The following is a 13,726-nucleotide window of genomic DNA, read 5'->3' as shown; positions in this document are numbered from 1 at the left end:
GAGCCAATGATGGTAGCTGTCAGCTTAACGTGGTGGAACCCTCTTCCACAAATGTGTTCAGTCTCGTGTTTGGTTGATTGTTAGTACTTCCAATGCCAGTATGTGCCCATCTTTGTTGCAGTTTTTTTTTTACAAACCAGAAGATTTGTCAATATTGTTTATTTATTTCTTTCTGCTCTCTCTCTTTTTTTTTTTTTTTTTTACCAAGCAAGCCCACTTCTGCCAGCTCATCCACAGAAGTCATGTTTTCCACCTTTTGGTTGCTTTCCTTAGAAATATGTCCGGTGTTATGAAGTATAATGCCCAAAGTGTGCTGCAGTACTCCAGGTGTAACATCAGCAGTGCTGAGTATGGAGCAATAATCAACCCCCATAAATCAACAGTTAAACTATTTCTGAGTCCATCTAGGAACAAAGCCTTTTCAGATCTTTTACCCCTAGCTACTACAATGAAAAATGAAAATACTTGGTCTGATGGAGAAGTATTTATTCGCTGTCACCAGAATTCAGTTCCAAAATGTTTTTCTTTGCTAACAAAATAAGAAGTTGTTAAATCAAAATGATCTTCCAACAGCTTCTACCCCGTCTAACACAAACTAAAGATGCCAAACAACACTTCTTTAAATTTCAGCTTGACTTCTCATAGCTGTTCTCATCTCTGATGAGTAAGCATGTATCATGAAATAGATTATCACACGAGAAACATGGCAGTGGATATATGGATATCAGAGGTCAAACTGAAGGCTTCTGTGACTCACTTTGAAAGTGCTTGGAGGTGTGCTTTATTCATATTCTCCTGATATTTAATTCCTTCATCTGTATGCTTTTATTTCATCACCTTGATTTTTAAATGCCAAAAAATACACTTTGATTCAACTTGGAAATTTGTACAGTAATCAGATAAGTGGTAGTGGTACTGGAACTGTGATGACGAGACATGGTCATAGGTAAGGGTAAAAAAAAATCTTGGTAAACAGATAAAGGAGTACGGTTTGAGCTACAGATACCCAGTATGTAACTGTTTTAGATAGACTGCCTGCCTGTCACACTGCCATCTCTTAAAGTTTTTGGCAGGTTTGTCAGAATAAAATTAGATCCAACAGCCTGAATGCTCTCTTAGCCCATTTTACACTTTCTGAAATCATCACAGGATTACAAAGAAGTAATTACTATTTAGTAGGAAAAAAAAAAAAAAAGGGTTGTTTCTCAGTTACAAAGTAGCTTATTTTAAATGGGTTGAATAGGACCAAAACTTGAATACTTTTACACAGTCAGCATATTTTGACCTTTATATGTTCTTAGACTTCAATCTTATAGGCCTCACAGACAGTCTGCTTTAGGGGATGCAGTTCTGTAGCAGTTTAAACCAATCTAGGTCCAGGCTGCCATGGTCCTGCCATGCCTGTGACGTCTGTGCCTCCTTCAGGCTGGCTTTTACAACAACTCAGTGATTTCGGACCTTGATCTGGCTGAAAATGTGCCACTGCTTTAATTTTCATCTGGGCTGGCTCCCTCAGCTAATTGATGGTGTTGTTGAAAGATCACTGGTAGCATCTCAGGGGAGCAGGAGGGAATACATGCCTTGGCAATGAGGAGGAATGCCATAGCTTGAACTTAAATCAGTTCAAATTAATGTTTACACGCTCTAAATTACATCATTAGTGTCTATACTGAAGTGGGATAAACTCCATATGTCGCTCCACCTCCATATTTTCTGTTGATTGAGACTGGTGCCACTCATTAGTTCCCTCACTCATTTTGACTGTGTTGTTCTTCAGACCTAGGCTGCCCAAGACGTGTTGTGTCATACCCAATACAGCCTCTAAGGACTGTTATACTGCCAGTAAAATTCAGTAAAATTAAAACTATCATGCATGTCTTTTCCTTCCTTCTTTTTTTTTTTTTCTTACTATTTTTACCTTTCTGGCAAAAAAGTCGCCCACAGTCCTTTCCCTGTATCACCATTCATAAGAGTTTCAGATTTTAAAATACACCAAATTTCTGTGGTGTGTTTGTAACGCAGCTTGGATCTTCTGTATCTTCAGCATCGGAATGCCGAGATCCAGAAACGTGTCCTGGCTTTCCCAGGTGAGAACTGAGTCAGAAGATGGATGCCAAAATGGGCAGTACTACAATCAAAACAGAAATAATAATGCATGGCAACACATTTTCAGTGTGTATTGGCTGTTGTAAGTAACTCTGTCTTGCTGAAAAACACCAGGCTGTGTTGTAGTAATAATTGCGATTTTAGTACAAGGTCCCAAAATAATTGTCGTTAGTTGGCTCGACCTGTGCACAAATCTTAATATTTAAAGACTGCTTCCTGGCCTCCTTCGGCTGCGTGGATGAAAAATGAAAATAATCTTGAATTTCCAAGTAGAGAGTGACCAATGCTTTCCATGAGTTTGTGCTATTGAAAAGAGGTCCATTCCTATGTAAATAAAAAAGTCAGTGCCTAGTATCAGTCTTCAGTAGTCATTACAAACAGTTATGCATTTGATCCCAATACAAGCACTATAAAAGAGGGCTGTTTATGTTTGGTGTGTGTTTCTAAAAATAATAATAATAAAAGGCTTTAAATGTAATATGGGATAACAGCCAGAAGTCTATGAATTGTCCTTAGGATCTTTCACCCAAAGCCACAGGTGGCCAAACGCAAACGAGGTTGTGCTGTGTGTTGCTGTGCAGCTCGGTATGAAGCTGTGCTCGAGGCTTTTAGCATCCCGATGTGAGTGTTCACAGCCTGCGTGTGCCTGTGTGCTCAGGTCTGCAAGGCTCGTAGAGACCTGCAGACACCACACAACAGTGCTAAGTGAAACCTGTACAGGAGCAGGCAGGCTCAAAAGCATTTTGGCCTTATTGTCTCTGTCTTGCTCTACTGAGGCACCCGTGTCATGCAATTCCAGACATTTTTTTTCCTTCTCAGCTTTCTTCACAGGCCACACAAACCAGTGGTGTTTTGGTTTGGTTTGTTTTTTCCAGTTTCTCACCCAGGTTGTGACCCTGTAATGCACCAGGTCACACGTTCCTAACAGAAGCACGAGCATTAGTCACCACGCCACAAGGCGTGGGGCCTGGGCTGGCAAGGGTCAGAGAAACTCTTCTGCTTTGACCACCTCTGGCAAGAGTTGTTCTGAGATGGCTGGCTCGGGGCTGAGCTGGGACTGATGACCCTGCAGGCATCTTGCACAGCTCTGGTTGTAGCTAGGTCTTTGCTTTCCTCCAGCAGTCTCTCTTCCCTCTTAGCAGTCTTCAGCTCTCCTCCAGCATCCTGCCACCAACTTTGTAGGAACTTGGCCGCTTTCTGCCTTTGTTTCTGAACCCACTGCCTAAACCTGAAATGGCAAGCACTGATGTGTGTTCCTAGCCATAAGCTCATAAACAGGATTCTTGGGGCTGGTAACTTGTCCGTCCTGACTTTCCTTCCAGGGAGCTTCACCTGCATTTCAACCTGGCTTCCTCTTCCTTTCTGGATGTCAGAGCATTCACGTCCAGTGAGCACTCCTCAGTGACCATAAGACGGTAACATCTACCCAGCAAGCCTGACCCTTAAACGTGTGTTCTTCAGTACATGAGGTTCACTTGTTCCTTCCAACAGGAAGGCAGCACAGTTAAGGCTGAGTCTGCATTCTCCTAAATAAGCTTGCTTCTTGCTGCAGGAAGGGCTGAAAACCTGCCTTATAGCCGCTGCACCAATGCGCCCGCCTCGGATCCACAGCTGCCTGGCCCGGAGCTCTGGAAGCCTGGGGATCTGGCAGTTGTGCTTAAACCTTTCCCACTGTCAGAAAACGTGTGTTTTCAAAACACAATTGCTACTAAATCTCTGAAGCAAACCATTTTGAATGTTTGTTTAGCAGCATTAATGGATTGTTCCTCAACTTCAGGGAGAAGTTGCGTTTATATATATATATGCACATACTTCATACTGTACATGCGCATTGCCAGCTACCACATTGAAAGCCTTGTCTAGCAAAGAAGTCTTATTTTTCTCAAATCAAACTTTTCAGTTAATCAGAAAATAGGCAAAGACTTAATTCTTGCTATCTAATGGTAAAAAATTAATTCTGCTCTACTACGTAGGCTGCATGGAGTTACTTGAAATGCACACTGATTTTATACCCTTAGGTAGAAAAGCTACTTCACTGTGTTTTCTCTTACCAAGGCTTTGTGCCTGAGCTGCTGTGAGTGCCTGTGTGCCTGTATGCCCCTCTGCCCTGTCTTAAACGTGTAAGCAAATACATGTTCCTCAACATTTCCTGCCTGCTAAATCGTAACGTGTCCCAAAGTAGGACCTAAGGGCACACCAGATTGCCCAAGAAACCACGGAGAAATAAAATAATCTTGCTAAGCTGCTGTTTAATTAGATAATAAATGAAAGCTAAAATATAAGAGGAAACGTTTAAAAGAACAGACTGCAGCGAGAGCCCTCTGGCAGGGCTACAGAGGGGAACCACACGTGATAGGCTCTGCAGTTCAGATGCTGGGAAGGATCTACGATTCCTCTGCAGTGTGGAGACCGGAAACATTCAGCAGACGAGTAGTCTTCAGCAGCTGTAAAAAAGAGCTATGTTTTATCTACATGTCATTTCCACAGAAAGCCTGAGTCCTGCTGGGCTGGTGTTTCAAGCTGCATGTAAATCAATCTCCATATTTCTTATTTTAAGCTGCGTATGATGTCAGCCTCTTTCCTTAGGCTGCGCTGAAAACCCATGTGTTGGCTCCACTGGAGCCTCCTCGCACCGAACCTGCCAGATGCTGACACTGCTTAAGCACAGCGTTGATTAAATTGGCCTCAAGTGGGTTTAGATCAGCAGGACTTTAAAGCAGGTATGAAGCCCAGGGCCTGTCCATCCGTGTCAAGGCTCCAAGAATTAAAGTTCTGGGTTGGAGGTGTGCGTGTTGAGCTGGAAGACATGATCCACCTGTGTTCCTGGGCTCCTGCCCTCTCGTTGCCAGAGGGTTTCTTGCCTGCGATATCTTCCCAAATTTTTGGTTTCTCATTCTTACTTTCCCATTTTATCTCCTTCCTTTTTCCCACAGATATGAAGGAGGACCTAAAGTCTTTTTATAAACATTTGATGATATGCGCCACTGTGATTATTTCTAAGCTTTTTTTTTTTTTTTTTTTGGCTAAATTTCCCCAATTCCAGGAGTCATTTTCTCAACTGTAATGCTAATAATTTTGAAAGTAATTTTGGTTGCTATTAGTTCTTCAGCATCTGTAACAAAAGCCTGCCTTCCTATTGCATGTATGACTTTTTCTCCTTACCCTTTATCCCTGACAGCTGTCTAGGTGGCATGAGCATAGTTTATCCATCCTTTGATTAGTAATGATTGAATGGAAGAGTGGATGCTTTTACAGGGATGCATAAATGTGGTATCAGCATTGCTGTTTGATCTTTTATGCAGAAGTTCCTTTATAATTCCACTTTCATCCTGAAGATGAAATTAATTTTAAGCAATCTTGGCAATAGTTTCTGCAGTATGTTTTGCTGGCTCGTTAGTGTAAGCACTTTAGTAATGAACGCTGGTTATCCTCATCTGTCTAAGTGCTGACGGAAGAAAGAATGTTTTTCTTTGTGTCGTATGCTTCCAGCCGCGCCTTCCCATAATCTCTCAGAGACCTGTATGCTGTGCAACCATGTGGCAGCTATTACCAAAATCCTTCTCAGCATCACGTAAGTGGCCAGGTAGGTGGGGCTTTAGGAGGAGAGTAGCAGGTAGATCTTTAACCTAGGAACTGGGCTTAGATGCTCTGCACGAGTTACATTTTCTCATCTATCTGTATGATTCTTAAGAAACAGACTTCTGTATGCTTCAGGAGTGCCAAAATAGTGGCAACAGACTGGCTCCTTTTAGCTGAAGCTTTGTGGCTCCCTCATAATGCTTAGGCTTTATTATCAGAACAAATGCTACTTTCTGCTGGTGTTAGGAGCTGTGGCCGATGCGCATCCCTTCCTGCACACTTTCCCTGCATTGGCTCTGAGGTTGGCAGCTGTTGACCACTCTTCTCACTTAGGTAGGACTCACTCCCACCTAATCCATGTCCCCAGGAAGGAATGCACAGAGATGACTGGGGAAGAAAGGAAATTATTTGATCTGGAAAGGCAAGGGGAAGCTTGGTGAGGCCAGGGTATTTATTCTTAAGTACTGAATCTTGCTGCCTAATTGGTGCGTCGTTTTTTTGTGTAGTACAAAAGATCTTGCTTATTCTTTGCTGTTTCCTGGTTGGTTGGTTGGTTTTTCTTATGGGATACTGAACAGATCCAATTGCTGCTGTTAGAAGAAGCCTGTCAACCAAGAGGGGTCCATAATGTTTTTCTTTACCTGGAGACCTTTTGAATGCTAAATTGCCTGTGTGTATTCTTCATAATGTACCATATGCAAATATTCTTCAGGAATTGATACGACCACTTCAGACAGTCAATATTTTCTATGTAAGAACTGTACGTTTCCTATACTGCCAAGAATGTATATATATCTATGAAGACTTAAGATTGTATCTTTTTGAGCAAGCCTCTTTCTTCAGCCATCTGAACCTTTCTTCCTGTTCTCAAGTTCTCTGCTAATTTATTAGACACTTGTGTTACATTGTGTACTTTTTTGTATCAGCTGTATCTCTGTATTTCTCCTTTCGCTCATTAAAACCTGTTCTTCTCATCCTTCTGTGCTGCTTCATATTGGCAATGTTCATACTGTACCAGCTAACCTGGTCTCCTGTAGTGGGTTGGGCTGAGATGGAGACAGACCAGTTTTAAAAAGCCAGTCTTTCAGATCTCTTTATGTTGTCCCACTGATCCCAACATGTCATCAGTTATACTGCTAGTGAGAGTCTCCTATATTAAGCTTTCCTAGGGTAGCTTTGCCGCATAGTCCACACTTTTATAAGATAGTGAAGAAGAGGTCTATAATGGGATACCCACAGGATAAACAAATGAACAATACACAAAAATGTGTAGATGTAGACACACACGCACAAAAGATGAAGTCTGTGAGTCCCATTGGTGGTGGTTTCTGCTGGTACATGCTAAGAAACCAATGGTCTTCTTGAGCGAAGCAAGCTTTGAGGAGAGATTGGAAAGGGAATCTAAAGGTACTTTTTCTCTGGGATTGGGGCCTTCAACTGACGGCAGTCAGTTCTCTATGCTGTCTCCATGCTTAACTCATCATCCAGGTGGGTGAGGAGGAAAAAATGAAGAAGGCCATGGCAGGACCTGTTTGCTTACTTCCATTAGGGAAAAAGCTATTTTGCAAGCAGGAAAATGCTGTTCCCCTAGAAATCACTCCATGAACAGAATAGAGAAATGACAGTGCTTTGTTTATCCCCCCAGTGAAAAGCAAAACCTTCAAAGCTTTACTGCTAATAATCCCCATTTAGCAGTGCAGGATCTTCCTTGGCCTGCAACCCTACTCTCCATATTAATGAATTCATGGCGTGGTATGGAGGAGGAAGGAGTTCACAGGTCCATGACAGTGGTCCCAGGTTATGGAAATAGAGTGAACAGAACATGCACATACACCTATCTGTTGGGTATCTGGCAATTTTTGAGGTTGGGAGATTGGCTGGCACAAGAGAAAATACAGCGAGTATCCGTTCTTGGAGAACCTACTGTTTGGTCTGTAATTAGACACTGATTTAAGGAAGAAATTAACCACCTCTTTAACACCACCCACGTAATTACAGTAGCGTATATGGAAATAGCAATGTCACCTAGCCTTGGTTTTCTCTCCGGCTCTTCATCACCCTCTCCTTCATTAGGCGAGGTGTCTTTGTGCCCCCAGTTGCACCTGCTCGCGTGTTCCCAGCCTGTGCACAAAAGAACCTTGTGGAATGTCTCGGTGGTAGCATTTAAGGATTTCTTGTCCCAGTATCAAGGAGCAGAAACATGCATGCAGAATAACCCTCCTGCCTCGCAGGCTACCTGTGACATCAGTTATATTTAGTTGTAGGCTAGACAAATGCCTATCATGTGACCACATACCTTCCCTTGTAAAGCTAAATTTAAGGATGATGCCACAGTGGGAAATGTTTAGAAAATTCTAGTGTAGACAAGAACGTGCACTTGAAAGTGCAGATGGCAGTGCAGCACTTCCAGTCAGAGGAGCATTTGCAAAAACACCCAGCCTAAAGCTAATCTGTCCTGAGTGCAATCAAGAAGGCTTATCACTGACTTTGAGGGAAACCACAGCATGCCAGTAATTACCGTGTTTGAAAATGCTGCTGTCATTTACCTGCCATTTTTAAGCCCTGTTTTCTCTACAACACCAGTAATTGTTTTGTGTACGTGTGAAGTGACGAGCTTTCCTCGGAGAAGAATGGACTGTATTGCATGTGCTGTTTTCTAGGCGATGCATTGTTTTGTTAAGTCAAAAAGAAAAGCAGGAAAGGCACAGACTTTCCGTGACCTGTCAAAGCTAGCTAGAAGCAACTCAGTAAAAGACTGCACACTTCACTTTGGAGTATGTCATGTGTTCCTCTTTGCTATCGATCCTGTCAACTGCTTCTCAGTTATTAACAGGAGTTTAATAGATCAGCAGCATCACACCTATAAGAGATATTGGTTAAATCAAATCAGGCACTCTGAAGTTCAGGTTTGATTACTGGTTTGCAGCACCACTAAAATATGAATAATGGTATGGCTCCCACAAGCTCTGTAGTAGCTATATTGCAGAAGTTGCACTTATTTCTCCTTTCTGCCCCTGTCTTTGTTTCTTCTTTGGGAACTTCTACAAGACAGCTAACTGCTGCAGCATATGCTTTAGTTCCTGGGAGTGCTCCCTCCCTGAGCTATATGCTCAGGATGCAGATGTGAAGTATTTAACCCTCTGCTGCTATTTCTCCAGGTTATGCTTCGACAGCTTCCCTGCAACTATTAATTAAATGAAGAAGACACCTGACTAAAGTAATTAATTTTAATTGCAATTTAATTTTTTTGGATCACCTCAAAAAGTAAATATAACAGCCCCTAAAACAACAAAGTCTGTCAAACAGTACAAAAGGAATGGGGAATGTGCCAAGGACCCTCGCCTTTGTTAGCGCATTTTGGTTTTGCCGGTAACTGTCAGGATCGGCTCAAAATGATTCTGTAGCTCAGCAGGTGGTGTTGAACAGTCCTAATCGTGGAATGGGACAGTAGGGAGTACAGAAGATGGAGAACTTGTAAACGCACCAAAAAGGTGCAACTGCTTTGATATTGAAACTGCTGCACTTGCTACTTTGGTTACAGCGCTTTATAGTCAAGATACTGAACAAAGATGCCAAAGGTCTCAGAATAAAGTGATTAAAAACCATGATGATGGAAAGTAAAATACCTGAACCTGAAATCATCTGGCAGACAGTAACCCACGCGATAATCACTTCTTGTCATAGCTATTTATTTTTGAAGGTCTTTAGTTGACTTGCTGTACCCATTGAAAATATAATTGGCAAAGAGTAGCTTCCCTTGAATGTACACCTGTCAAAGAAGAGAAGAAAAAATGCAGAAAAAATTGGCAAGAGCAATCTCTTATTCTAAATGAAGATGATAGATTGAGGAACAAACAAACAAGTTATTAGCAGGCCTGACTAACAGCTTTATGGCATACAGCTTTCACCTTTCATTAATTGCTTTGTTAAATAAAATCTTCAGTTTCATTTAAGAAATTAAAAAAACTTTCCTGTCCTTCAAAGTTTTCAAAACACTGACCCTCATAACTGGAGTGTATACCTCAACGTTTTGCTTACTGCTCCGTGGACTACCAAAACCTAGCACCATCCACTCTGTCCAACATGATGTCCAACATGACCTAGTTGAAGATGAAAACAGACAAATAATCTAGGCACAGGAAAAATGCACTTTTTTTCCCTCCACATATTAACTCCTTCCCCAACACTGTAAGGAGGAGTAGAAACAGAGTGTTATACTTCTAAACTTTTACAAATAGCATTGAATTGTCTTACTATAAATACTAAATCTCATGTAGAAACAGGTTTTTAGAGAAGGAAGATGAGCAATATCCCTGGATAAGAGATCTTAAACCTACAGGAACTAACAAGGCCTGATGTTCAAAGCCATAAGGGTTGAAAACATGGGCAAAATCTGAAAATTCAGCATTTTTCTCTCCCTGGAAAAGTAAAATAGACTAAAGCTGCTTCAGAGCTGTTCATAAAAATCTAGAACCATTTTTTAATTGTATTTCCAGTTTTGAACTTATTTTTGATTGTGAGGTATATTTCTTAACACCTCGTTCATTTGCCTGTTTTATGCAGATGGCATTTGCAGAAGATTACCTTATCATGGTATTCTCAATCAAATAATGTTAAAAGTCAAATTTGGTTTTGTGCTGGAACTTACAATTCTTGAGCAACTCAGATTTATGATGCATTTGCAGCAAGATCACAAAAACTACAAGGAGAAAGCCTTCTGGATTTATAGTGTTTCTGTTGGTTTGGGATTTTTTTGGGGGGGTTGTACCTTTGGTTTTTGTCCCCATACTCAAAACTACTAGAGCCTGTTCCAGAAAAGACAAATGCTTTTTCAACATGTTGCAAAGACTGTTTCTCACAGATGTGGAAGGTGTGGAACATCCACGCGGATGGTCTCAAAATTAAGGCTTGAAGAAAAGCCTGCCAAGGTTTTATATATAAACTGAACAGAGGTGAGAGCATTGTCAGCCTTTTCTCAATCAGTAAAGAAACATTGACCATTGACATAGCTGAGCCAGATTCTCGCTGACATGAAGGCCTGTGTCAATGTTCTGGCAGTGTAAAGGAGCCTTTGTTTAAGTGAAAATTGGCTTCACCAAATTTAAAATGGTAAAAATCTTTTAAGCTAACGTACAGTCCAAAGCTGCTTGTGTAGTGGGATGTTCCCAGTGTCACACAACTGGAAACATCTGGCTCAGCCCATGGAAGTGCTCAGTACTCAGGACTCCAAGTCAAGACTCTCTGAAGACTTCAGGGTAATGCACATTCAAGCCAATACAACAGACTGGCTTGAAGGAAATCCAGAGGACCACTGAATTGTCTTCATCACACCAATATGTGTTCATCCATAACGTAACCAGTAATGAACATAACATAGAACATCACTTTTGTGTGTGCGTAATAGAGAAACAAACATTTTTATCAAACATTTTTCTGTTCTACGGGAAAAAGTTCTTATTGTTTTACACAACTGAAACATTTTTCTTTGAGTCCCGTAGCTTGTCTAATTATTACGAAGAGCTCTATTTACCTGCATTCGTGGGAGATCCAGAAGGAATGAACAGAGTGTGTTTCATACATGCTCACCATTGCACTGTGATAATACAGGTCTTCATTTCTGTGCTCCCTTGCTTAAATCAAATGTTGTGAGTAGTGTCAGCATCACAAGAAAGGGAATCCCATAAGCTCTCCTTGGGGTAAAGTACAATAAAATTTGGTCTTGGCTACTGATTCTGTGGCTGTAACGCTTCATGTCTATGTGTTCTTCTCTTGAGGTAAACGTTGCCTTCATACAATCTGATTTTCCTGACTCTCTCTTGATTTTCCTACCCTCTTTTCAGTTTCTTGCTCATGCTTTATACATATGTTTCTTGCCCTGCTTCTCCCTTTTTATTTGTAATCCATGCGCTATCTTGCTTCCCATAGCTGACCTTCTTAGGCTGGTCTCACATCCCCTTCCTTACCATATTCTCATTACACAGATCCTTCCAATCTGACATCCAGTTTCTCATACTTCTCCTCTGTGTCTGTTATTGTTCTCCCTCGATTCTACATGCTCTTTCCTTGTCCGTGGTGGGGGAGCACAAAGAGCAAGACAAGAAACCTCTGGCCACCCGTAGCCCAGCTTACTGCCTCGGCTTCATACGCCAGCAATTTGTGCTTCGGTCTGGGCACCGCTCCCTGGTCTGTTCCAGCCATCGTGTTCCCCATCCCAATAACCTGAATTAGCTTCCTCTTCCTGCTGCAAGCCCTTACGCTTTGTGTTCTCCTATCTAAGTGCTCCCCACTGCCAGATTGATAAGGAAGCAACACACAACACTCCTCTCCTCTCGGCCTTGTTTAACCACTGGCGCTGTCCTACTGCCCAAACGCGGTGGGTAGGTACCGGTTTTGTTATTTGGTTCAGAGCTCTGACTCTCTTCCAGTGTGGCTATTAAAACTGTAACAAGTAGATAAGGAAGGAACCTTCTGCCACTGCAGGATTGCCCACAGAGGCTTTGAAAGCCTGAAAATAATGTTGCTATTTTCTGCATTTGTTCTGTAATTGTACCAAACACAGAGGCTGACAGGAGCGGTGGTAAATCTACTGCAAAGATGATCTGATGCGTTAATACAGAATGCACTGAAACCTTTCTAAGAGAATGCAGAAGAGAAGGCTGCCCCTGGCAGTCACCAACCCTGTCAGAGGAATGTAGCCCCTCCACTGCAATTCACCTGGCTGATTCCGCGGGGTTACAACGTGGAGGAATTTCCTTATCCTGCCACCACAAGCCATCAGTTTGTGCCTCCAAGCATAAAATTCAAGCGTGCTTGCAACTTTGCTTTGCTTTCAACGTTGCTTTGCTTGCATAATATGTAAATGTTACCAGTCAAAGTTTTCCAGTGCTTTTCCAGTTCCTGTCACTCTTATGGCCTCAGTAGCACGTCACTTTCATAGGTTGGCGTTTTATGGCATAAGTAAGAATTTAATCTTCAATGGGGTATCTTTCCAGCTTGGTTCATGCCTAAAACACACAGGATTTGTAGAATCATAAAGTTCGTGAGCAGGCATCTCCAAAGGTCAACTTCTCTCCATAGATGTAAACTGCTGTAGCAAAGGGCATTTATCCAGAGTATTATAAAGATCAAGCCTTTGATGAAGGGCAAGAGATAAATTTGGAGAGCTGCATTTTGGAGCGGGGAGAGGTTCTTTCTCCTCTCAGGGCTAAACATAGTTCTGGCAAATGGCCTCAGACAGAAATTCTTGAGGGAGTCATAATAAGCAAGCCAGGGCAAAGAGGAATTTTTTTTTTTATTATTTATTTATTTTTTTTTTTCCTCCCTGATTAATTCTTCCACATAAAAAGGTGAAAGGTCAAAGATGAACTTAAATACTAATGAAATTCTGAACTTCAGAGCAGCAATATGTCAGAACATTAAAAAAAAAGTCAAAATGAAAAATGTTTTGTTACTGGCAAGAGTAGGTTGGTTTTGTAAGCATATATATATATACCAGTTCTGATTCCTTTTAACCTTTTGGAGAAGGGGAACTTTTAAATGTTAAACACAGACATTAGGCAATCCACAGGAGGGGATTTGGGAAGCTCAGCCCATACTTTTCTCCTTATGTGCCCTGCATCTTTCCAGCTGGCTGAAGGAGTGAAATGGGACTGTCTTTAAAGTTATCACAGGGTCTCTTTGCCCTTCTTTTCTTGACTGACACAGTCATTCTCAAGGTTAATTTCCTTCTTCCTTCTGTCTAGGAATACTTCATGCAGATTAGCAATCTTCCCATAGTTATACTATGGAAAGAATTCTATCGATTCACACTGCCCCTTAGAGAAGCCATTGGACAAACTAATGTGGATATATGCATTTAGATGTTCAAGGCAAAAAAAAAAAAAAAAAGAAAAAAAAACATCACTGTAAAGTTCATTTAAATGTAATTGCCAGAGCTGAAATGAATCTAATGCAGACTTTGTTATCTGTTTGGGCTTTGTAGTACTGCCCTTCTTGGGCTGGTGATGACAAACAAGATGGTTGAGCTGTCCTTTTCGTGTTT

At 41.5% G+C, this 13,726-nt stretch overlaps 1 long non-coding RNA gene across 1 annotated transcript in view; it reads right to left on the bottom strand.

The window, feature by feature from the left end:
- Positions 1 to 13,726, bottom strand: part of LOC118172837 — a 30,772-nt gene that overhangs the window by 16,412 nt on the left and 634 nt on the right. The window contains exons 2-3 of the long non-coding RNA XR_004753877.1: positions 12,552 to 12,689; positions 9,312 to 9,454 (exon numbers count right to left, since the gene is read on the bottom strand). This is a non-coding gene — a long non-coding RNA (uncharacterized LOC118172837). The remainder of the gene's footprint in view (positions 1 to 9,311; positions 9,455 to 12,551; positions 12,690 to 13,726) is intronic.

The sequence above is a fragment of the Oxyura jamaicensis genome, chromosome 1 (genome assembly GCF_011077185.1).
Source record: "Oxyura jamaicensis isolate SHBP4307 breed ruddy duck chromosome 1, BPBGC_Ojam_1.0, whole genome shotgun sequence".
Classification (NCBI taxonomy): Eukaryota; Metazoa; Chordata; class Aves; order Anseriformes; family Anatidae; genus Oxyura; species Oxyura jamaicensis.
This window is presented reverse-complemented; position numbering and strand designations above follow the sequence as displayed.